The sequence below is a fragment of the Epinephelus fuscoguttatus genome, linkage group LG11 (genome assembly GCF_011397635.1).
Source record: "Epinephelus fuscoguttatus linkage group LG11, E.fuscoguttatus.final_Chr_v1".
In the NCBI taxonomy this organism is placed as follows: domain Eukaryota; kingdom Metazoa; phylum Chordata; class Actinopteri; order Perciformes; family Serranidae; genus Epinephelus; species Epinephelus fuscoguttatus.
The window spans coordinates 40,035,422-40,058,896 of record NC_064762.1 but is presented as its reverse complement, the minus strand read 5'-3'; the positions used below and the strand labels follow the sequence as shown (position 1 = coordinate 40,058,896).

The 23,475-nt window shown below is 41.1% G+C and overlaps 1 long non-coding RNA gene across 1 annotated transcript in view; it reads left to right on the top strand.

The window, feature by feature from the left end:
- Window positions 1–23,221: 23,221 nt before the first annotated feature.
- LOC125897438 (uncharacterized) overlaps window positions 23,222–23,475 on the top strand; it is a 34,146-nt gene continuing 33,892 nt past the window's right edge. The window contains exon 1 of the long non-coding RNA XR_007450429.1: window positions 23,222–23,238. This is a non-coding gene — a long non-coding RNA (uncharacterized LOC125897438). The remainder of the gene's footprint in view (window positions 23,239–23,475) is intronic.

The window sequence follows — 23,475 nt, the reverse complement described above, 5'->3', positions numbered from 1 at the left end:
GAAAAAAGTAACAAATTGTAATATATTTTATTGTAATAGCAGTTGCACTCAGCATATTTAAAATCACCATAATATTGTAAAATGACTTGAGTATGGTGATAATGTTGTATCGTGGAGCCTCTGGTGAAACTCATCCCAACTTGTCAAATATCACAGCTTTGTCTGTGGACTCTTTGGTTTATATATGTCGCACAGGTTAACCTCCTATGTCTGTTATTGATATTCTGAGACACCTGTCAGTTTCACTTGTTACATGCATTCTGTCTTTTCAAAATACATTTCTCCTTTCAAAAATCAGCTAGAAGCAGTTAGCAGGTAACTCAAAGAAGAACGTCGGCTGAAAATGTTCAGAAAATGGGAAATCAATAATGTCTGAGCTCCTTAGCCTCCAAGCAGAAGATGATGCCATTTAACGGGGATGGAAAATTATTATTGTTATTGTTTGTGTGCTGAGGACACATACGTCACAGTAGGGGCTGACACTGCTGTGTTTCATGTCATGCCCATCATGCCTCTTTTGCTTTGGGAGGCCAGAATGCTGTCAAAAATCACACATGGTTCTGTGTAAAAGTGCAAAAGCAGCATAATGCAGGGTCTTCGCAGTGGCCCTATAGCACTATCTCTTTGTAAAAACAGCTTAAATTTGTCAGCTGGTGAACATATTGGAGTATTTAGCGGCTATAGAGCCAGATAATTCCCTCAAGAGTTGGTAGTGGACAAAACAGAGTTAAAAGAGACTGAAACTTTGACTTAAATGAACCCAGTGGATATAAACATGACTTAAAGTGAATGCTGTGTCTGCTAGAAGTGTAATAAGCAGAAGTTTGTCAGGACATATGAACTTTATTAGGTGATAATTTGTCACTGTTGTGTTTTCAGTTTGTACTGTCTCCTCAGAGTGCCACCCCCAAAAAAGGATAAATTAACTTAGCCGAAAAGAATATCTTGTGCAATTTACCTTACCTGCTATAAGTAAAGAATGTGGATATCCCCAAACTGTCATCCCTCTTGAATACCCTGAACAAATCACCTGATTATGGTACAATTTAAATTGTATTCAGTAATAGAAACATTAACAATAAAAAGGTCTCCTACCAGGAGAGACACTGACTCATGGAATCGGACGTCCTCGAGGTACAATAATAACTGCTGAGGTAGAGACACGATAGTCTTACTTATGGTCAATCTAAATCAATCATCATTCTTAAACTATTCAACATTTTCTCTTGAATTAGTGGAGCCGGCAGAGGAGGAAGAGAACTGCCTTCCACTTTCCTCAGGGGGAACATGACTAGACTGGAAGAGGAAGTAGGAACAAGGGAGGTGGACATACTTCTTGCAACCAAAGGGTGCAGAAACAAAACGTGATGAGGAATACATTACGTAAACCTTCATGCTCATTCCTTGAGCAGCTTGTTTTCCAGGTGGAGTTTTGGTTGAGTAGATCTGAGGAAATGTGATCACGTCCGTTGGACTCACTTTCGACTTAGTGGATGTAATAAGAGATGAACCATATGTTTCAGTGCAGTTGAGTATAGAAACATAAGGAAAATGTATTGTAAATTACCATCAGTTCTAAACAAATTTGTATTTGGAGATCTGACTAACTTATTACTGTGATTACAGACATATATGACAGTTTAGAACAACTCACAATTCACAGAGTAGGCTCAATGCTATTTCAGTGCCTCTTTAACCAGGGTGTGGTGCAATGGAACAGGGTGGAGGGGATGTGACAGACACGTACAGTGAAGGGAATCCTTTGTTCATGCTGTAGAAACAAAATAATCAGTTCAGTGTTTTTATTTAAATAGTGAATGTTCAACTTTAAGATTCTGATCTTCGCTTGGACGCCTAGCAGCAGGCAGCAATCCAAAACACTTACACATACTTCTGTGACCAAGGAGTCAGCTTGGCGGCAAAAAACCAGGCCAGTTGGTCTTCGTAAATATTTTCTCTGATAGCTATGTCCACACTGAGTTTACCCAGGAGAGCAGACATGCTGGCCTAAAGCTGTTTTGTTTCCTCTAAATTGAAGCCAACTCTTTCCAGTCATCCTTTTTACTGTTTTCCCGATAAAACCATGTGATGACGAGGTTTGGTGTTGGTGCCACCAGCAACATCCTCAGTACAGTCTTTGTTTTTAATTTGACATTTGAATCATTGTGCCATAATTCTGTTTAAACTTGTTAGAGCAGCCTTGCCTTGACTGACCCGTGAAGGCCTTGCTAGTTTCCTACTGCCTGTGAAAGACCACATACGCCCAACTGACGGCTGAATATTAATATTACATATTACTTTTTCTATTAAATGCAACTGCACATGCTACAGTAAAAAATATACTGGGCCTCACCTCTACATCCTTTCTAGAACTAAGTCATAACAGCATAATAATTAATAGATCAGCAGTTTGTGTACAAAACCTCTGGGCTTTATTAAATTAACTATACTTTGACCTGCAAATTTGTGCTGTTGACCAATAATAAAGGTTACCATAGTGTAACCCTAGTTCTAGTAGCACAGGCATAGCCCACTATTGGCAGTGGCGACACTTGCTTATTTGGGGGCCTAGGCCTAGGCCTTATTCAAGTTTCCCACCAAAAGCTAGGCTACATTTGACAAGATTACACTGAACACATCATGAGAATGTTACAATTTACCTTTGGCCAATACTCATTTTTTCTGAATAGAGCTTGAACGCTTCACTATGTAAATCAATGCAACCTCTATGAGCTGTGGCCACTGGCTGCTTAGAGGTAACGATAACTAGCTCTCTCCTCCTTTCTTTCATGTTCCTTCTCTCCACATCCATTCCTCTCAGTAGTGTAGTGGTAGTTGAGTAGGCACCAAAGGGCTTTTGTCATTTAGACATGATAATGATACATGTGTATCAGGGTTCGTGTGATGTTGGATAACTCGCCCATCTCCCCCAGAGAGCAGGTAAAGTGTAACGAGCTGGGGAGGGAGGCCGGGGGCGGCAGGAACCCATAAAAATAGGCCTCTCTAGTATTCAGTAGGCTTTAACATGTAGTTATGTTGTTGTGGCCTTAATATTTCAAAATAATAGCTGCAACGGTATTAATTATTAAGATAAACATTTTGATCTTTTTTTCTTCCCCCATTTGTGGTCCCCCCTTTGGATGATGGTGCCCCTATCATTCGCCTGTACTACCTATGCCAAGGCCTCCACTGACTATTGGACTCTATGGGGAAAACTCTCCTCTAATCATGAACATTCATTTGCCCTCTGTAATTTGCACAAACATAACCAGTCAGGATGTGTCTGTCTGAATATATGCAGACCCCACAATATAAGGCAGCACACACTGCTGTCAGCTATCCTAAACCCTCCTCAGCAAGTGGCGTCGGAGCAACAGGGCCCCTAAAAAAGTAAAGGGCTCTATCTGTGCTAATAGAACTAGGGTTAGAATATCATAACCTTTGTTCTTTCTCACACAGGCTCCACCCTCTACTAGACTCTATGGGTAAACTGAGGAGAGCAGGATGAATAAATGCCCTGTAATGACAAAACATTGACCCAGCCACAGAGATCCCGACCTGCCAAAGGTTTCTTGCTGCAGCCTGCCTACTTCTTTATAACCTGCCACCACAGTGTAGAAGAATGATGGGTGGATGGATTATTTTCAATTTTTATTCCTTTGAGTTGATACATGTAAATGTATTGAACCTGTCGAACCTTTGAGTTTTGATACTTCTTGCGAAATATAATGTCAGTTTCTCTGTGATGCTCTGTCATAGTAAATGCATATTCAACAGAGAGTTCTGCCTGGCCCACAAAACCAGTCATCAGCATGGGTACATGTGTGCTCAGAGTGCAGTCAGGTGCAACACACCTGACACACACCCAACAATTTTCATCAGTCCTGTGTTGTATCCAGCAAGCACAGACCCTGAAAAGGAGCCTAACATGCCCAAGCAAAAGAACCATATGAACAGACAGGGCATAGACCACAATGCTGCCGTAAATATGTCCTCGATACTTATACCTCAACAGGGCCGCCAACAGTAATATGCTGTGTGCAGAGTGTATGCGGACCACAGTGGGAGGGCCTCTCTCTGCCTGCCCATGAGCTGTGTACAAACAAAGCCGTCTTGCCAGGTGTTTCTTGGATAGGGCCTTACCGGCTACACCGTCCCTGGAGCACACAAACAGCTGTTCAGTGTGCCTGATGGGGGCTGTGCATTTAGTGTGTGTATCACCATCCACCAGGTGCCAGCGTCACCGGCTGACCAAAAAAGATGCATCAGCTGACAGTATGTCACTGTATTCAATCCCTCTCATATCCCATGGAAATCAGTGAGGGTGAAATAGACGTATATTCTTTGTATATGTTAATCAGAGCTGCTATGTAAGGTGATGTGTGTCTTCTGACAACATCGATCTGAGTACAGTGTTCTTCAGTAGACACAGTGCGTTTATCTTCTCTCATCTCCTGTATGGAGATCATTTAGGAAGATATAGACACGTGCTTTGACTAGCTGCAGGGTGGCAGCTAAGAAGCTGTGATATCGCACTCTTACCCTCTCCACCGTCAGATCCTCCATAGGAGGCTGCCCATGGAAGACCAACAGGGAGAGTCCCATACCAGTGGTGGTCTATGAGTGCATTGCTGACCAGCAAAAGATGGAGCAGCTGAGAGCATGCCACTGTGTTAAGTCCCTCTTGTCTCTTGTGGAGATTGGGGATGGAGAAATAGACACGTGTATTCTTTTTATATCTTAATTAGAGCTGCTATATTGGGTGATCTTTGTCTTCTGAACACATCAAATACAATGTTGGCACACTGAACAAACTGAGAGCTATAATGGACAATAGCAGAGACCCTCTCCACAGAGGAGAGGAGTTTTTCCTTAAGCGCCGTGAGGGTCCACAGAACAGAGGTATGTGGTATGCTGTAAAGCCCTCTGAGGCAAATTGTGATTTGTGATACTGGTCTGAATAAAACTGAATTGAACTGAACATTACCATATGAACATCAGCACTAACTTTAACATTGCAGCTGTGCACCTAGGCTATGAGGGGTCTGATTTTGGGTTATCTTGAATGAGGCAGCTTTGGAAATGGGGGCAGCCAGACAGTAATGGATCCTGATATGGGCCGAACGGGCATTTGCCCAGGGCAGCACTTTGTCACAACGTGTGGGGGGGCGGCAGAATTTTGCTCGGGTTTGGCCCACTTGACATGCTGCTGTGTTGTGCTATGACCTATTCAAGTGGTGGTATTTGGTAACCTTACATGAAGGCAAGACCCGCCCTACCCTGCCTTACTCTGCCTCCACTTGATTTACCCTGATATTCTTACACTAACCCTAACCAGTCTCATTCCTCATGCCTAAACCTAACCAGGTGTCCAGGGCACCATTTAGGCTAGAACTATCAGAGATCAGAGATCATCCCTATTCTTTTTGGGGAGCGTGGGTCCCAGCCAAACAGAAAAGGGGAGACTACTGTGGGTAGACATCACACAGCCTGCTGCAAAGGTAACACCTTAAAGGCGCTGTATGTAAGAATGTGGCCAAAACAGTTACTGCACTCAAACTAAAGTACTGCCGTGAGCTGTGTCCGCCACCCTCCCCTACAGATTCGAGGTTGTTGGACAGCGGCACACTGGAGACTGATTTGTTTGCTCACGGGCAGCTGCCGTGGCAGGGCTGCATTGCCGCGTCCCTGATCTTCGGTATTCCAGTGGACTATTCGAGCAAGTCCGGCTTCTCTGCTGCTAATGCTGCTGCCGGGATACAGCTGAGGAGGAGCCCGCTCCTAATGCTATGTACTGGGACACTGCTAACGCTGCTGCTGGGATACAACTGAGGAGGAGCCGGCTGCTAATGCTATGTACTGGGACACTGCTAATGCTGCTAGCCGTGCTGCTGTAGCTCAGTCGTAACTGTCACTGATGCTGAGACTCTACTGACTGCGTGACTGGTAGACGGCGATGGGTGGCGCAACAGGCCAAAACACAAATGCAAAACATAAACATGATTTGCGGACTGTAAAAATATTTTTTAAATGCAAATATTCTGGCTGTACTATTGTTGTCGGTGAGATCAGTATGTTATATGAACATTATTCCTTAGTCTCTGTGACATAGTAGGAGGATTTTACGACTATTTGCTTTAGATTTCTTACATATAGCTCCTTTAAATCCAACATGACCCATGGGAAGCCTGATGAAGAGATGTCAGTGGTGGATTTGTGCGGGACACTGATGTTCCGTAAACTGATGAAATGTTGTTGTCATTATCTACAAGAGTGGGGTTTCAGCATCACTGATCTTGAAGTCTTTCCACAATGAAGCATTGCGCCCACTTTTAGTGTTAACATCGCTCTACTAAAGACCAAAGACTAAAAAGAAACTAACCTAACCTTTAACCTAAAGCAAAGTTTCATTGTCAGCTCATGGCAGGCACCAACAATGTTAAGGTATGGCCAAGGACTACAGAGAGAGTGAGAGAGCTGTTACCAGCCAAAGAGGAAAAGGGAGGGTTTCCATGTCCTGCATGAGGATAAAAGGAAGGAGAGCTGAGGTTAATTTACCCGTGGCCTCACACACAACCACACACACACACACACTGCACATACACATATTCCTATCTGTACAAACAGATGCAGAAAGAACATATGTGTGTGCATGTGGTTAAACTCACACACAAATGGACACAAGGGTGGCACTTGACACAGTTTTACATTCCCCCTGTGCCACCCACACCCTGAGGAATTGACTAAGTGTTGTTGTTACGGCATGGGTAGCACCAGTGGACAGACATGAAGCACATGCCCACCCAGATGACCTTCCCTATGCCACAAACACCCTCCAAGGAGTGGTTAGTCTTCATGTAAAAACACGCACACACACACACACACACACATGCGCAGTGAAAGGATATTCTGAGACTTGTAAGTAAGTACAACTCGCCATTAAAACTTGACAACTTTCCATTAACTGTCCAAAAATAATTTCTACATCAGGCATGCTTTTGCTTCTGCCATAGCTTATTTGAGGTTATAATCATTGTGTAAATGTTAGTTTCAGGTTGTGTGTCTATATCAACTAAGCTGTATGCCACATTTTCACTCTATAAAAAACCTGTACACCAAGGCAACATCTTCATGTTGTCACACAGCAGATCATGTCTCTGATCTGTTAATAGCTCTGTGACATTTTCAAGTGGTATCAGGCACAGCAGCACTCTCTATCAGCTGCATGCCATATTTCTGGTTTACTAAACTCAGGAAGTGGTCAGTGATTTTTATATATATATATATATATATATGTATATATATATATATATATATATATATATATATATATATATATATATATGTATACAGTACAGGCCAAAAGTTTGGACACACCTTCTCATTCAATGCGTTTTCTTTATTTTCATGACTATTTACATTGTAGATTCTCACTGAAGGCATCAAAACTATGAATGAACACATGTGGAGTTATGTACTTAACAAAAAAGGTGAAATAACTGAAAACATGTTTTATATTCTAGTTTCTTCAAAATAGCCACCCTTTGCTCTGATTACTGCTTTGCACACTCTTGGCATTCTCTCCATGAGCTTCAAGAGGTAGTCACCTGAAATGGTTTTCCAACAGTCTTGAAGGAGTTCCCAGAGGTGTTTAGCACTTGTTGGCCCCTTTGCCTTCACTCTGCAGTCCAGCTCACCCCAAACCATCTCGATTGGGTTCAGGTCCGGTGACTGTGGAGGCCAGGTCATCTGCCGCAGCACTCCATCACTCTCCTTCTTGGTCAAATAGCCCTTACACAGCCTGGAGGTGTGTTTGGGGTCATTGTCCTGTTGAAAAATAAATGATCGTCCAACTAAACGCAAACCGGATGGGATGGCATGTCGCTGCAGGATGCTGTGGTAGCCATGCTGGTTCAGTGTGCCTTCAATTTTGAATAAATCCCCAACAGTGTCACCAGCAAAACACCCCCACACCATCACACCTCCTCCTCCATGCTTCACAGTGGGAACCAGGCATGTGGAATCCATCCGTTCACCTTTTCTGCGTCTCACAAAGACACAGCGGTTGGAAGCAAAGATCTCAAATTTGGACTCATCAGACCAAAGCACAGATTTCCACTGGTCTAATGTCCATTCCTTGTGTTTCTTGGCCCAAACAAATCTCTTCTGCTTGTTGCCTCTCCTTAGCAGTGGTTTCCTAGCAGCTATTTGACCATGAAGGCCTGATTCGCGCAGTCTCCTCTTAACAGTTGTTCTAGAGATGGGTCTGCTGCTAGAACTCTGTGTGGCATTCATCTGGTCTCTGATCTGAGCTGCTGTTAACTTGCGATTTCTGAGGCTGGCGACTCGGATGAACTTATCCTCAGAAGCAGAGGTGACTCTTGGTCTTCCTTTCCTGGGTCGGTCCTCATGTGTGCCAGTTTCGTTGTAGCGCTTGATGGTTTTTGCGACTCCACTTGGGGACACATTTAAAGTTTTTGCAATTTTCCGGACTGACTGACCTTCATTTCTTAAAGTAATGATGGCCACTTGTTTTTCTTTAGTTAGCTGATTGGTTCTTGCCATAATATGAATTTTAACAGTTGTCCAATAGGGCTGTCGGCTGTGTATTAACCTGACTTCTGCACAACACAACTGATGGTCCCAACCCCATTGATAAAGCAAGAAATTCCACTAATTAACCCTGATAAGGCACACCTGTGAAGTGGAAACCATTTCAGGTGACTACCTCTTGAAGCTCATGGAGAGAATGCGCATTGAATGAGAAGGTGTGTCCAAACTTTTGGCCTGTACTGTATATATATGACATATATTATATGACATATATATACAGTACAGGCCAAAAGTTTGGACACACCTTCTCATTCAATGCGTTTTCTTTATTTTCATGACTATTTACATTGTAGATTCTCACTGAAGGCATCAAAACTATGAATGAACACATGTGGAGTTATGTACTTAACAAAAAAAGGTGAAATAACTGAAAACATGTTTTATATTCTAGTTTCTTCAAAATAGCCACCCTTTGCTCTGATTACTGCTTTGCACACTCTTGGCATTCTCAAGAAATTATTAAGATAGTTGTAGAACTTCCCATTAACAACTTTAGATCTTAATCAAGTGGTGACCTCCAGGGCCAAAAACTGCAGTTCCTTTATCGTCCACTAGAGGCTGGCTTCAAGAGTGAGTCAATCGACCCACATGTTAAATTTTCCAACTTTACAGCAAAAATAAACATGCTTACAGTCTGGTACAATAAAAGATTTTGGTCTCTATAGCTAATCCCCCATTCATGAAAAATGTACAGAGGGTTCATTTTTATATAACTCACCTGTTTACATTTCATTAAGGTTTAAATATATGCATGATTGTGGTTGCTTTTAGTAAGGTGGGTGGGTCAGTTGTCACTACCACAGCAACAACATTGGTTAGATAATGTAACCATGGTGTTAACCCAGATTCAGAGTATAGGTCTAGCCTTAAGTTTTGCTATTTTAGTGTATTTTCAGTTATGAAAGTTAATTATAACATTTTGGTTACCTACAAAAGTCTTGTTCAGTGTTTGGTTGTACTAAAAGTCCCTGTAAGGAATCCAATGTCCACTTTCTCTGGTAAGTAGGCCACATTTTGTTTTAAATGGTTTTAAGCCTGATTTAACAAAAATTAGCATAAGCATTATCATTATTACATTTAACCCTAGATTGTATAAACACAATGCTAACCAAGCTAGCAGCTAATGTTAGGGTTAGCTCCACCCTCATGTCGATTTATGGTCACTCCTGGCACCAGGCTCAAAAGTATGTGACTGCAGGAAAACTCTTTAAAATAGTGTTTGCAAATGTGGTGTCATATAATTAGGGAGAGCACTAAGTAAATCAACCTCATGAATGAATTGATGATTATTAATAATAGTCAAGCTTTTAAGAACATGCAGAAAAAAGTTAACCCAACAAATTAAAAGAAATGTGATTTTACTAGTTCATTTTAAACTGCAAAATCAGTGTGTGGAACTGATTTTGTTTTTGTCTTTACTTGGATTAACCCTTTCTCCTTCTTATGCTGTGGGTTTGTTAGCCTACAGGTTAGGTTATAGGTGAAAACATTTAATTGACAGGATTTTACTTTATTATGTTTGGTGAGAATTTTGGACCGCTCGGAGCCCCGTGGAGCTGTTTATTTATGAGTGGCTCCCCGTTTAATTTGTTCTTGCAGTCATGTGACCAATGCGATGACAGCAGTAAACAAGTAATCAGTCCCCAGAGCTTGTAAGGAGGCAGGTTGGAGTGGTGGATGCATCACAAAAAGGACTTTTACCTGGGACTTTCCCCTGGAGTCAAGTCTTCCATGTTGACGTGATCCGTGTGAACTTTAGTGAACTTTGAATCATTTTAGGGCATGTCCTCACCATGTTTGTTGTCTTCAACCTAACCTCAGTAACTTTTATTGCCTAAACCTAACCTCCATGAATTTTCTACAATTATGTAACTGTACAATAAGGACGTAACATCATTCATGGGGCTCAAATTTGTAGGATATCATACGAGCTGTTCTATGAGAATACTTTGCATGGGGTCATTTACTGCAGATGAAAACCTAACATTAGGAGGCAGAAATCACGATTATGAATGAGGACACGTATCAAAGTTTTATTCTCATTACTTTTGCCATGTTATATCATATCATTGTAATAAAACAGCTGGTTAGTTGTCATATTAACTTGTAAACTTACCATTAGCTTCAGATGAGTCAACACATACAGCTACCGTAGCTAATGTTATGTGGGGAATTCAATTGTTGGGTCTCACTGCACTGTTATCTGTGTTAAAATATACTGACAATAACTATATGAGCTTGTTGAATGTTGTAACATTTTAATGGTACCGTGCATATTAGTGGTCGGTCATGTCCTCTTCATCAACTACTACACATCTTCTTCCTCTGGTTAGTGGCCAGTGGCAACTGGCATTTACATTCATTACTGCCCCCCTCTACGAGCATATGGGTGCTTTAATTTAATGGAGGATTTATTAAACATTTATTTTATCTCTATCGAGGAAAATTATATCAAGATAATTATCTTAATCGCCCAGCCCTTCTCTCGTCTTCAGTTGTCTGTATTGGGTTACATTTTAAACAATGCAAACAAAATCCATACATTTCAACGTACAATATCAGTGCACTCAATTTCAAGACCAGTTATCAGGACTAAATAATCTTTTTAAATTTCTCAAAATTGTTTCAATGATCTATTTGTACTATTTTCTAAATGACTACATTCACAATAACATTAAGTGTTACTCATGAAATATATTTAACTTTTTGACTCACTCAGTGTTATGTATTTTGATCTTACATGGTCTCCATAGAAGGAACCCGAAAGGGGTTGTGGGTAACCTGCTGGGACTTTTGTTGGTGGTTACTGTTGCTATTCACGATGAGCCTGTTCCGCAGTTGCAGAATAAAAAGTTAACTTGACGTTTATTGTAAGTCATCTTAACAGTTAAGACATAACACTCAACACATTAGCAGACCTCAGACAGTGATAAAATGAACGACTATATGCAGTGTTGGGCAGTAGCATCACTGTCACAGTCAAATAACTATTCCGTGGTGAAGTTGATTAATTGACCCAGTAGCATGGGAGCATCCACAAACATTACAAGCTCTTTTTCTTAGGAAAAGCTCTGAAGTGCAGCTTACTTTTTTTCTGCGGAGGTCTGGATAAAGTAAAGGATAATAAAACTGAGAATAAATAATGTGACTGACTCCAGCGGCACACCGAGGCATGTAGATGAGGGAAGCACTTCCTCATAACATCACATACTAACTTCTCAATTGTGGGATCAGTAAAGGTGTATCTTGTCTTATCTTAATCCTTCAGTTTATTCTGCTTGTTGCTTTCGCTATGGGCTTTTCTTGGCATTAACTGCCGTGCTCTGCCTCTGATTGGCTAAACTGCCCCCTCTCATGTGTCTTGCCCATAGACTGTAAATATTTAGTGGGTATGCAGTGGTCAGTAGAGAAATGGACATGAGGGCCAAGAAAAGAGCTGAGAGACAGAGAACAGTATTAATAGGGAAGAGAGGAGAAAGAGAAGGACATATTGATGTCGTGTTTTTTTGCAGGACATGTTCAGAAAAGTTTTCATTTAGGTCTGTTATTTTTAATTGTTTATATTACTGCCTTTTATCTATGGTATTATTGACTAAAAATATATATTTTGGAATTCTGTTTTTGAATTACTGACAGAGCCAGATAGCCTCCTGAAAGGGGCCAAGACAGAGAAATGCATGAAGTCGGAAGAGGAGAGAGAGAGAGAGAGAAAGAGAGAGAGCAAAAGGCCGACTGATGATGTCATGTTATTGGAGGACATGTTCAAATGTCACAAAGTCTTCAAAATAAAAAGAAGAATGTTTTAATTTAAGTCTGTTATTTTATAATAAACAGTTCAACTGAACATTTTTTTGCCTACTTGCCTATTTGTTTGACTGACAGTTTTTGTGATCACTGAGAAAACACTGATTTGACATAAAGCAAAAAAAAAAAAAAAAAAAAAAAGTAACAAGTTGCAAGCTACTTTTGCCATTTTCTTGTAGCTTAGCTTGCTACATTTCTTTGGGGATAGCTTCAGTGTAGTTAAACTTTATTTTGACGCTGAGTAATTGGTAGCTCAGCTCATTACATTTTCCAAGTAGCTTGCCCAACACTGCCTATATGAACATATGAATGTAACAGCGCCAAGCTTAAATTACAACACGGACAGGGTAAACAGTCGGACTCAATAGTGGGACCATAAGATCTCCAGCAGCTAGCTTAGATACCAAGAAGAGTTCCAGAGCCAGAATCATTCAAACAAAAAGACAGACCTTTTTCTCAGAGTGAACAACAATGAGATATTACAAATGATCAATGTTATAATTAGTTCTTTGTGGATGGTAATTATCTTTAATAAGGGGAATAGTAAGAGAGAGGGATAAAGACACCAACACCCTGCTGTCACTGTTTTCAGTGAGGAAGGAGAGCGCAATCCTCTCTACCGGAGCGCCAAGGCATTACCAACAGATTGATGCACAGTTTAACACAGTGTGTTTTGAATAACATTAAGTTCAAACAAGGTCAGGGTCAAGGTGACTTTATTGGTACCCATAGGTAGATTTGTTCTGCAGTAGCAGGAGAGGGCATCTAACATAACACACAGACATTTAAAACACAGGACAGATACAGAGGACAGTTAAAACAGCATAAAACACAGACATGTGTTTATGCTCCTTTAAGCAACCACATTTTAAGTTTAAGTTTTGGATAGTCTGGGTGTTAGTTTAAAAGATAGTATCATTATAAGATAAATATCTTTTACATCACTGTTGACCTCACAGGAAATTCTTTCATTAAAATGGAGGAAAACTGATTTCTTCTGTCTGCTGCTGTCACAGTCAGTGGTTTATGATAAGTACTGTTGTGTAATAGAACATACAACTTACCCATACTGATAATTCAGAAATGTAATGCATGCAAATACTTCCCAATAAACTATAAAACATACCTATTTGGGACGACTGCATTAGGAAAAATAGCTTGAAGGTGTTCCTCTTTACATCACTTAAACCTTGAAATCACAAAATGTTCTCCCTTCTAAGCAACTGATGTCATCTTTACAACACTCACTACATGGTGAAGCACTGTGACGTTCATAAAGTAATATGTTCAGAATCCTATCAGAAATACTTTGGCTGTTCTTCAAACCATTCTATCTCATCATGGTTCTGTAATTCAGGCAGGGATGTGTCTTGCTTTCCCTCCAAGACCCTCGTTGACCTGTGAGGAACTTTCTGTGAGGATATTGTATTTCACCATCTGAGACACACAGATAAATACTGGCTGTGTAAATCATGTCCTGTGTTGGGGCACAGGGGGGGAAGGTAGATCCACTGCCTCAATGGCAGGAAGTGCCCCCTTGGGACTCCAGTGTAATATCACAAACCTTCAGGTTAAACAAGCAAATTATATTCCAACTCTGTCATCTTTGTTTTCATTCCTGCCTGACTCTGTTTGGAACATGAACCACAGTGAAACAAAAGACAAAACAAGGACAGAATTGATAAAACCAAACTTTATTCCAGTTTGGCAAGAAAATTTTAGTAACATTCAAAATGATAAAACAAAGCACATCAGTCACGATAAAGTTGTTGGTTGTTGTGTGACTAATATGGATAGACTGCATTGTCCCTGGAACAGAAGCTCTGCCGGAGGTTATGAAAGACATTTTGAGCTGAACACAGGAAATTATTGCATAAAAATATCTGATTTAGCTTTTCCAGTATAATCAAGTTGAAGATTTTGTAACCCACTTGATTCGTAATCAGTTGTGTGATTGTGACCCAAAAATATGTTTGTCAGTGTGACTGTGAGTAAGCAATTTCAGTTCTGATTTTTATAGACTTTCTGTCATCTGCAATATTTCCCTAACATCAGCCTATTCACTTTAAACACCTTAACTTAAAGCTGTATCACTTGATTACTTGTGATTAATAGATTGTCATCTTTTAAGGTAGATTTAGCAAAGCTATTAGCAGATAGATCTCTGTTTGCACATCAAGTAGACAGAGAGCAACCATAGCATCTCTTTTGAGTGTTCGGTGTTTACTCTCTTTTAGCTCATGTTGGTCTCCACCAACTTGTGAGAAGAACATTTCATTTTCAGAAACTTCCTTTACAGTGTTGACAGGGGAAATTGAGTTTCTGGCTTGAGATGTCAGAGTGTGTACCATTTTCTCCTTTGCTAATCATCAAAAACAAGGAAACATTTCTTGCCATGGCGGATGTGACAAATAAAGTGCTGGTTCTAACTTTGCTAACAGAACCTTTTACATGTTTAAACATTAATGTACAATTACTCTTCCACTATATTGAAAAACAGAGGCATTAGTATGCGCTACGCAGGTCACAGCCCCAGGTAGCCTTCTGGTTGCAGCTTTTTTTTAAGCTTCTGATTGGCCAGTGTCTTCTTCTTTAGATGGCTTTGGGTTATGGTGATATCGCTGCCTGCTGGTTTGGCATGCTGTTGACAGGGCTTCAGCTGTTTTTTGCATTTTCATTTGGATGGAGATTTTTTCAAAGCAATGTTTGTGTGGACAGGATTTTTTGTGGGGGAACGAAGGAGAAAAAAAAAATCCTGTTTCAGTTGCAACTTTCATCTATTACCTAACCTGCAATGTTTCCAACTTATACTGAAACTTCTTCCATGTGCCAAGCATGTAGGAGAACAGGGTGCTCTCACAAACTGTTTGCATGATTTCCTACAAAAAGTAATGCACTCAAATTCCTACATATCCCACGTATTTGAAAGGCTGCAATCATGTCACCAATGCACTGAGAGGAGTGAACAAGGAAGCGGTCCTGACTGGTCTTGTAAGAATGCAGGTTGGGGAGGTTGGTGACTTCCTGGGCTTTCCCCTGGAGTCGCGTGTTCGGAACCGTGTGAACTGGAGTGAACGTTAAGCCATTTACGGTATGTCCTTGTCATGTTTCTTTTCCTTGACCTTATCCATCTCTTGCTCAGTGTACCATTACACAGTTTCTCTGCTTTCTTCTGATGTTTGTTATAGTTTTGTTGCATTTCTGTACTGCTTGTGTTGTATTGTACTGTTCTGTGGGTGTTATTGTTTCATTACTATGTATTGTAAAGTGACCTTGGGTTTCTTGAAAGGGCCTAAAGTTATTATTATTATTATTATTATTATTACCATCACAGTAAATTCAGTAAATCTTCAGTTAGTAAATGGTAAATGCACTGCACTTGTATGGTGCTTTTCTAGTCTTCATACTACTCAAAGTGCTTTTATACTACATGTCATATTTACACACACATTCACACGTAAGTGGCCGAGGCTACCATACATGGTGCCACCCGCTACTCAGTAACCATTCACACACACTCACAAACCAATGGAACAGCCTTCCAGAGAAAATTGGGGTTGAGTATCTTGCTCAGCTATACTGCGACATACGAACTGGAGGAGCCAGGGTTCGAATCACCGATCTTATGATTATAGACGACCTGCTTACCTGCTGAGCCACAGTGGCCCTCAATTTACCTATTTCATTAACTGCCTAAACCTAACTCCTGTAACTTTATGCTAATCACGTAACTGTACCTTAAGGACGTAACGTCATTTGAAGGGCACTAATTTTTGAGGATATCATACAAACTGTTGCACATACATTTTTTGTATGATATCATACGAACCATACTATAAAAATACATTGAGGAGAACTGCAGTGGCTGATACTAAAATGTGAATGGCCCTATCTAGAACCAGTGTTTGGTTTGTCCATTCTGGGCTACTGCAGAAACAACATGGAGCACTCCACGGAGGACAACCTGCTAATTACGTAGATATAAACAGGTCATTCTAAGGTAAGGGTTTTTTTTTTCAGGTGATTATACATTAAAGAAAACATAGTTATGCATATTATATTACTTTTCTGGCAGTATATCTGCCTAAAACCTGCACAGTGAACATTGAATCATTTAAAGGTATGCCTTTGTCATGTTTCTTTCCTAAACCCAACCACAGTAACGTAACGTAAATTACATAACTGTACATTAAGGACGTAACGTCATTCATGGGGTGCAAATTTGTAAGATATTACATGAATTTTTGTGCATGCATTTTGCATAGGATATCATACAAACCATTTTATGAGAATACATTGCGCCATGAATTTTAACAGGAGGGCAATATTATTTGATTTGATTTGATAACAGCACATCAAGGAAAAAAAAGGAAAAAATTAAGGGGAAGTATATTCTATTTTGGGATTGTGAACTTAGTTCAAGATTCAAATTGCTATCTATGGATGTAAACTAGTTCATTTTAATCTGTGGGGCTAAACTTTGAGCTTGAAAAAACTACATGTGACGTAGGCTCCTATGTCTATTTTGCAAGCATTGCTGGTTCTATTTGTGGTGGGCTTGGATGGTGGTGGCGTGTGAATGCGAGTCACTTATCCAGATGTGAAAATCAACCCACCAGTCCGTAAACTCTCCTTCTGCTGACTTCTGGCTAGCTAGCTGTTAGCTAGCCAGGCCAAGGTTTTCAAGTATAAACATCATTAAATACTGATGCAAGATGGAGTAAAATGGGCAAGAGCTGAACTGGCATCCTGCTTGTCAATGTACAGGTATTGGAAAATAAACTGTACAACCTCTCAGCTGCATTAGTTTTCAACAAGATATCAGTAACTAATATTATTTGATTCATCGAAATTGGTGCGTTGGTGGGAATGTGAGGTGCTGTCCTGTTCAATTTTCAATTTCAATTTTATTTATAAAGTCCAATATCACAAATCACAATTTGCCTCACAGGGCTTTACAGCATACGACATCCCTCTGTCCTTAAGACCCTCACAGCGGATAAGGAAAAACTCCCCCAAAAAAATCCTTTAACGGGGAAAAAAAAACGGTAGAAACCTCAGGAAGAGCAACTGAGGAGGGATCCCTCTTCCAGAACAGATCACAAACTTAAGTTCCCTTTCATTCAAACATTTTAGCCCTAAACAATAAATAGTCAAGTCAGATAGAGGTATATGAACAAGTCTTAACAGGGCATCTTAATGAAACACATCTCTCACCATCTCTGAAGGCACTGTCGACCTGCTGGCCTCACCACAGTGCTGTAATGTTACATTAAGCGGTAGCGCTTCTGTAGATTTTTAGTCCCAGTAACGTTATATCCAGTGTCATCTACAGCCAGGACGTACTCAGAGTATAGATGACACTAGTGCGCGTGCGTCATGGCGTGATGGGGGGGCGGGGGGGATTCATATCAACAATGAATCAAGTAACTTTGTGTATTGTGAACAGGGTCAATCATGGTGACAAACTAAAAGAATTTTGAACTGACCTTTAAGCTCTGTGAAGCATTTTATCACTTTCAGCTTGTCTTGGTTTTCTGACTCACAGATTAATTTCCAGTGGCAAAAAAACCCCAAAACATATAATGACTACAGATGGACAAAGTTAGTGACTAGCTGGTTAACACAGTTGAACATTTAGTGGCTAAATAGACAGGCATTTTGCTCAGGCGTTGGTGAAAATCAAAACAAAGACTCCAAATGAATGCTAATGTTGCTCCGGCTGCTGGATGTGTATGCATGTACTGTAAACATAATGGATGTAGCTAATATGACATCACCCATTGGTTTGTGGAGACCAGTTTTGAAGCCTCAAGTTTGGCATCTTGGCTTTCGCCATCATGGATTTTTGGAGCCAGATGTGATCATATTTGGGTGAGAGGGTGGAGCTGTGGAGGAGGGAGGGGTGGATCTGACTTAGAAGCAGACATTATCAGCAGACAGCATGTCACTCAAAGCAGCCACACCCTTAATTATCAATCAATCAATCAATCAATCAATCAATCAATCAATCAATTTTATTTATAAAGCCCAATATCACAAATAACAATTTGCCTCACAGGGCTTTACAGCATATGACATCCCTCTGTCCTTTGGACCCTCACAGCGGATAAGGAAAAACTCCCCCCAAAAAAACGTTTAATGGGGGAAAAACACTGTAGAAACCTCAGGAAGAGCAACTGAGGAGGGATCCCTCTTCCAGGACGGACAGACGTGCAATAGATGTTGTACAGAACAGATCAACATGATAAATTAACAATAATACGTATGACACAATGAGACAGAGAGAGAGACAGAGAGAGATGCAGGACAGACGGTAATGACAGTAGCTTACAACAACATTAATGGAAGTAATAATATTACAGTAATAATTACGGCTATTGTGATACAATATGTTATAGGTATATATGAATATATGATAGTATATGTATGTGACAATAATCATATGTGTATAAAACCAGTAGAAGTATGACTAATGATAACAGCAGCAGCAGGAGGCATCTGGCAGGACCACGGCAGCAGCACAACCACACACGTCACGCCGTCCCAGCACAGCTGCGATATGACTTAACCTGTGAGAGAGTGGAGCACCAGGGGAGGCTGAACTATCCTTTTCTAGTTGTGCTACAAATGGATGCTAACACTCCTGTCCAGACACTGCGCCTTGCAGACCATCGGGTCTGCAGTGCTCAATTCTCCCAAGATGACTATTGCCAGCCGAAGAAGAGAAGACATCCAATCCCGAAACACCTTTTCCTCAAGAAAACGGCTGTCCCATGAGTAGAGAGAGCTAGAGACACAGTGGAGCAAAACTCGTGACATCACACAGCCCAGAGGTAAGGGAAAGGCTAAGTTAGTATGCTATTTACAGAGATAGCACTGGCTATCTGAACCGGTCAGTGGCGAAACAACACACACTTCATACACACATACTCAGTTACAGTACCCAGTGGGGCACCCCTCCCCCTCTCTGCTCCAACACTGACTGACAACTGACTCCACTCATAGCACTCATAGCACTGGCGATCTGAACTGGTCAGTGGCGAAAAAAAGCACTTTTAATGCGCAAACTTATACAGGACGCATTTGCCCCTGTTACCGTTTTAGCTCGTTTCGCGGCTCCCAGCTGCATCTGCCTCCCTCAGTACTGAACCAATTTTAGAACGAGTTGTACCCATGAATCATACGCACACATACACATCGGGAAATAGGGCCGAGGTTAAAAAATACCGAAGTTGTCCTTTAAAGTGAGCTTCCCCTGTTTGAAAGACAATCAGCCGCCACTGTGGAGCACAAAGGCCCCAAAGAAGAAGCCGTGTTAGTGACATGCAGTAGAGCCGAGTTAGCGAGATGCAGTAAGAGGACATGAGTGTTAGCAAAGGAGAGAGAGAGAGAGAAGGAGATAAGGTGCTCGGTGTATTATAGGAGGTCCCCCGGCAGACTAGGCCTATGTCAGCCTAACTAGGGGCTGGTACAAGGCAAGCCTGAGCCAGCCCTAACCATAAGCTTTATCAAAAAGGAAAGTCTTAAATGTGGAGATGGTATCTGCCTCCCGGACCGAAACAGGGGGATGATTCCACAGAAAAGGAACCTGATAGCATAACTGAAAGCCTTCATAGAATATAAACAGGTGAGCTATATAAAAATTCATCCCCTGTACAGTTGTCATGAATTTTGAAATTAGCTATATAGACTAAGTTCATGCAAGACACAATGTTAAGCTTAGCTCACATCCCAGTGACATCAGCTGATCTCAAGCAGCCCAGTCAACTGATGGATCAGTCTATTGGAGAGTCAGCTGATAGATCACATGATTCCTTTTTATGCAACCACTTGGCAAATCTCATTCAGGATGCCCTATTTAAACTGCTTTGGCCTGCCTGCTGTTTCCTCTGCGAGCTGCTTTGCAATCCGCCTCCGCCCAAGCTCCTCCTTTTCACATTGTGTCTGACTTATCAGTGTCATTTCTCTTTGTCATTAATTCTTGCTCTGTTCCTGGGGGGTCTTTGCTGCTGCTTTCCCTGCCTTAGGTTTTCCATCTAGGCACACGGAGGGGCAGGGAGATGTGCTCTCTCTGCCTCAGGCTTTCCACATAGATGCATGGAACGGGGGAGATGTGTGCTCTCTCCACCTTAGGCGCCAAAAATAATACTGCAAATGGAAGTAAAGTTTTCTTTGACTAAAGTGATCTGTTTTTTTTGACCAGGTTGTAAACATGTTTATTTACATTGTAAAATTGGACATTTTAAAGCCCCTACACCCTGTGGACAAAAGCGGTAGTGTTTTGCCAGAATGAAGCCTACATTTCCCATGAGCTCTTGCGCGTATTGTCGCAAAGACGCTTACCTGGCTCTGTTTTGGGGATGAATGAAACAACAAGACGGGAAACCTTTGCCCCCGCTCCTATCGGGGATCCCAGCTCACCTCTGCCGTGCCCCAGCTCCACCTCTCCAGCGTAAGCGCCACCGCCGCCGGGGTAAATGCAACGGTCAGCTGGTCCAATTCCTACACAAAGTAATTCAAAGTGCTTTACAGAACAAGAAAATGCATTAAAATCACAATACAAAATAAAAACATAAATAATCATTATAAAATGAACTTTAAAAGAGAAGAGTGCAGATAAGATCCTTTCAGTCATATGCACAGTGAAATAGAGCCGTTTTGAGCCTAGATTTGAACATTTTCAGAGTAGAGGCCTGTTTGACGAGCACTTCCACGGCTTCTTAGACTGAGTATGGAGCGGTGCCTTGCCTCTTTATTTCTCGGCACTCGCTGGACACTGTCGACGCCTGGCTGGTACCTGTCGTTGGCTCGGATGAGGTGTTCCAGCCCCGCGGCCCCTGCTGTCCTCGTCCCCGCTGGTGCGGGGTGAATCTGCGCAACCTGCGGCCTCTGTGTGTGGCTCCCTGGACAGCTGGTAAATGCTAAATTGCTAGCGAACAAAACTTTTATCCTGAAGGATTTCCTGACTTCCCGAGGATTGGATTTTCTCTGTGTGACTGAGACGTGGCTGACTGTTGGTGAGTCCAGTGCTTTCACAGAACTTTTACCCGATGATTGCTGCTATTTTTAACTCCCCACGGACGTCAGGTCGAGGAGGAGGAATAGCAACTATTTATAAGAGTCACTATAAATGTAAGCAGCTAGGTAAGATGACGTGTGCCGTCTGAGTGCTGTAAATCGTTTTGTCCTGGAAGCAACCTGGGGCGGACCCGGAGACAGTTACCTAAAGGTATGGATATACACTATATAGAAATAGCTTATTTTCACACCGATGGTCTCATTTGCTGTTGTAGGTCACGCACAGACATCAGCAGAAACGAGAGACTTTTGCATATCCAGTTAAAAGTTCCTTGTAGCGGCTTTAACATGGAGGTCGATGGGGATTGAATGCTTCTGGAACCAGCCTCAAGTGGCTGTTCAAAAACTGCAGTTTTGGGGACTTTTATGTTGGCTTAATTTTTTCAGGCCCAGAGGTTGCTGCTTGTCCCAGTTGTATGTAGGCAACTGTTTGCTACGTTCACCGTAATAACTTTGAAAAGGGATATAATATAAATGTTGTGCTTTTTCAGCATTTTCTGCTGTCCCGTAAAATTATGTGATACAACTTTCTAACAAACGACTCAAGAGAATTCTAGCAAATGTGCCATTATAATAAACTGTAAAACTTCAATTAAATGCCCAGTCCCTTTTACTAGGTCAGTATGGCTACACATTTGGACAAATAAATTCCTGTCCTGTGGGATGCCTGGTCTTGTTGCCAAGCAGTTCATTTTTATAGTTTGATGGTTAGTTAGTGGTGATGGTGATGGTTAGTTTGATGATTTGAGATATTGATTGTTTTCTTTAATAGCTCATAAGAGAACATTAACCAAAAACAATATACATAATTACAGAATATGAAAGGGATGTCAAAAGCCTTGAAGACTTATCACAGACCACCCTTTGAATATGTTTAGTCATGTACCGATAAGAAAAGTAATATGAACCCAAATAATTAACAGAACAAATTATATAAATCACAAGAAAATTAGCTAGGACTAAACATAACCTAATTGCCAGTCCTTGGATTATCTAAAAATTGATAGGGACTGACCTGTGAACTGATCGTTCCATATAATAAGTGCTAAATATTATACAAAAAAATTGATGTAGATGGGTTGTAACAGGGAAATGTGAAGGTGACTATACTCTCTGGTGCTATAAGAGTAAAGATCTGAGTTTAAGTAAAAATGTTTTAGAAAAATTTAGGTAAAGTTTCAATCTCACGGATGGATTGAAACTTTGAACCTTTTAGTTAAGATTTGGATAAGAACCAAGCTAGCTTTTGTTTTGTATAAATATTTTGGAATGTTCTAAGAAAATAGGCTACAAAATGTATAGATCTGAAACTTGGATGAAACTTTTGAATTCTGTTTCTTGCAGAAAAGTGCAAAGTCAGCAGGACAGTAGCTTGCTGTGTTTCTTGCATTAATTCCAAAATACACTGATCTTGACAGATTGATTACAAGGAAAATCCATCTCATTGTGTTTGCAGCGCCACAAACTCAGCCTCCCGTGTGCCTCTTCACAAAGCCCAGTAACACCAGCATTTCCTCTCAGCTTTCCTCCTCAGTCTTTCCAGTCCCACCTAGAATGCTGCTGCCTACTGACAGATGGATGCATGGAGGGACAGGAACACCCCTCATCTGTTCTCTCTGCTGCTGCAGTAAATAAGACTGTCCCCCCGAGGAGGCAATGCTTACACGCTGACAGAAATATTCTGAACCTCCTGTGACCCCAGCAACAAGAACAAACACCCTGGACCCTTGTAAGCTACTTGTAAGTACCAGTCTCACACAAACCACACAAACACACACACACACACACACACACACACACACACACACACACACACACACACACACACACACACACATAAACACACTTCTCATTGTATACTTGTCTGGCTGTTTCCACTGTGCCTGTTCCACACTTTTATGTGCTACATGCACTGGTGCACACACACACATTTATTTTCTGGCTCTTTACACACCTTTTGTTCTACAACACAAAAGT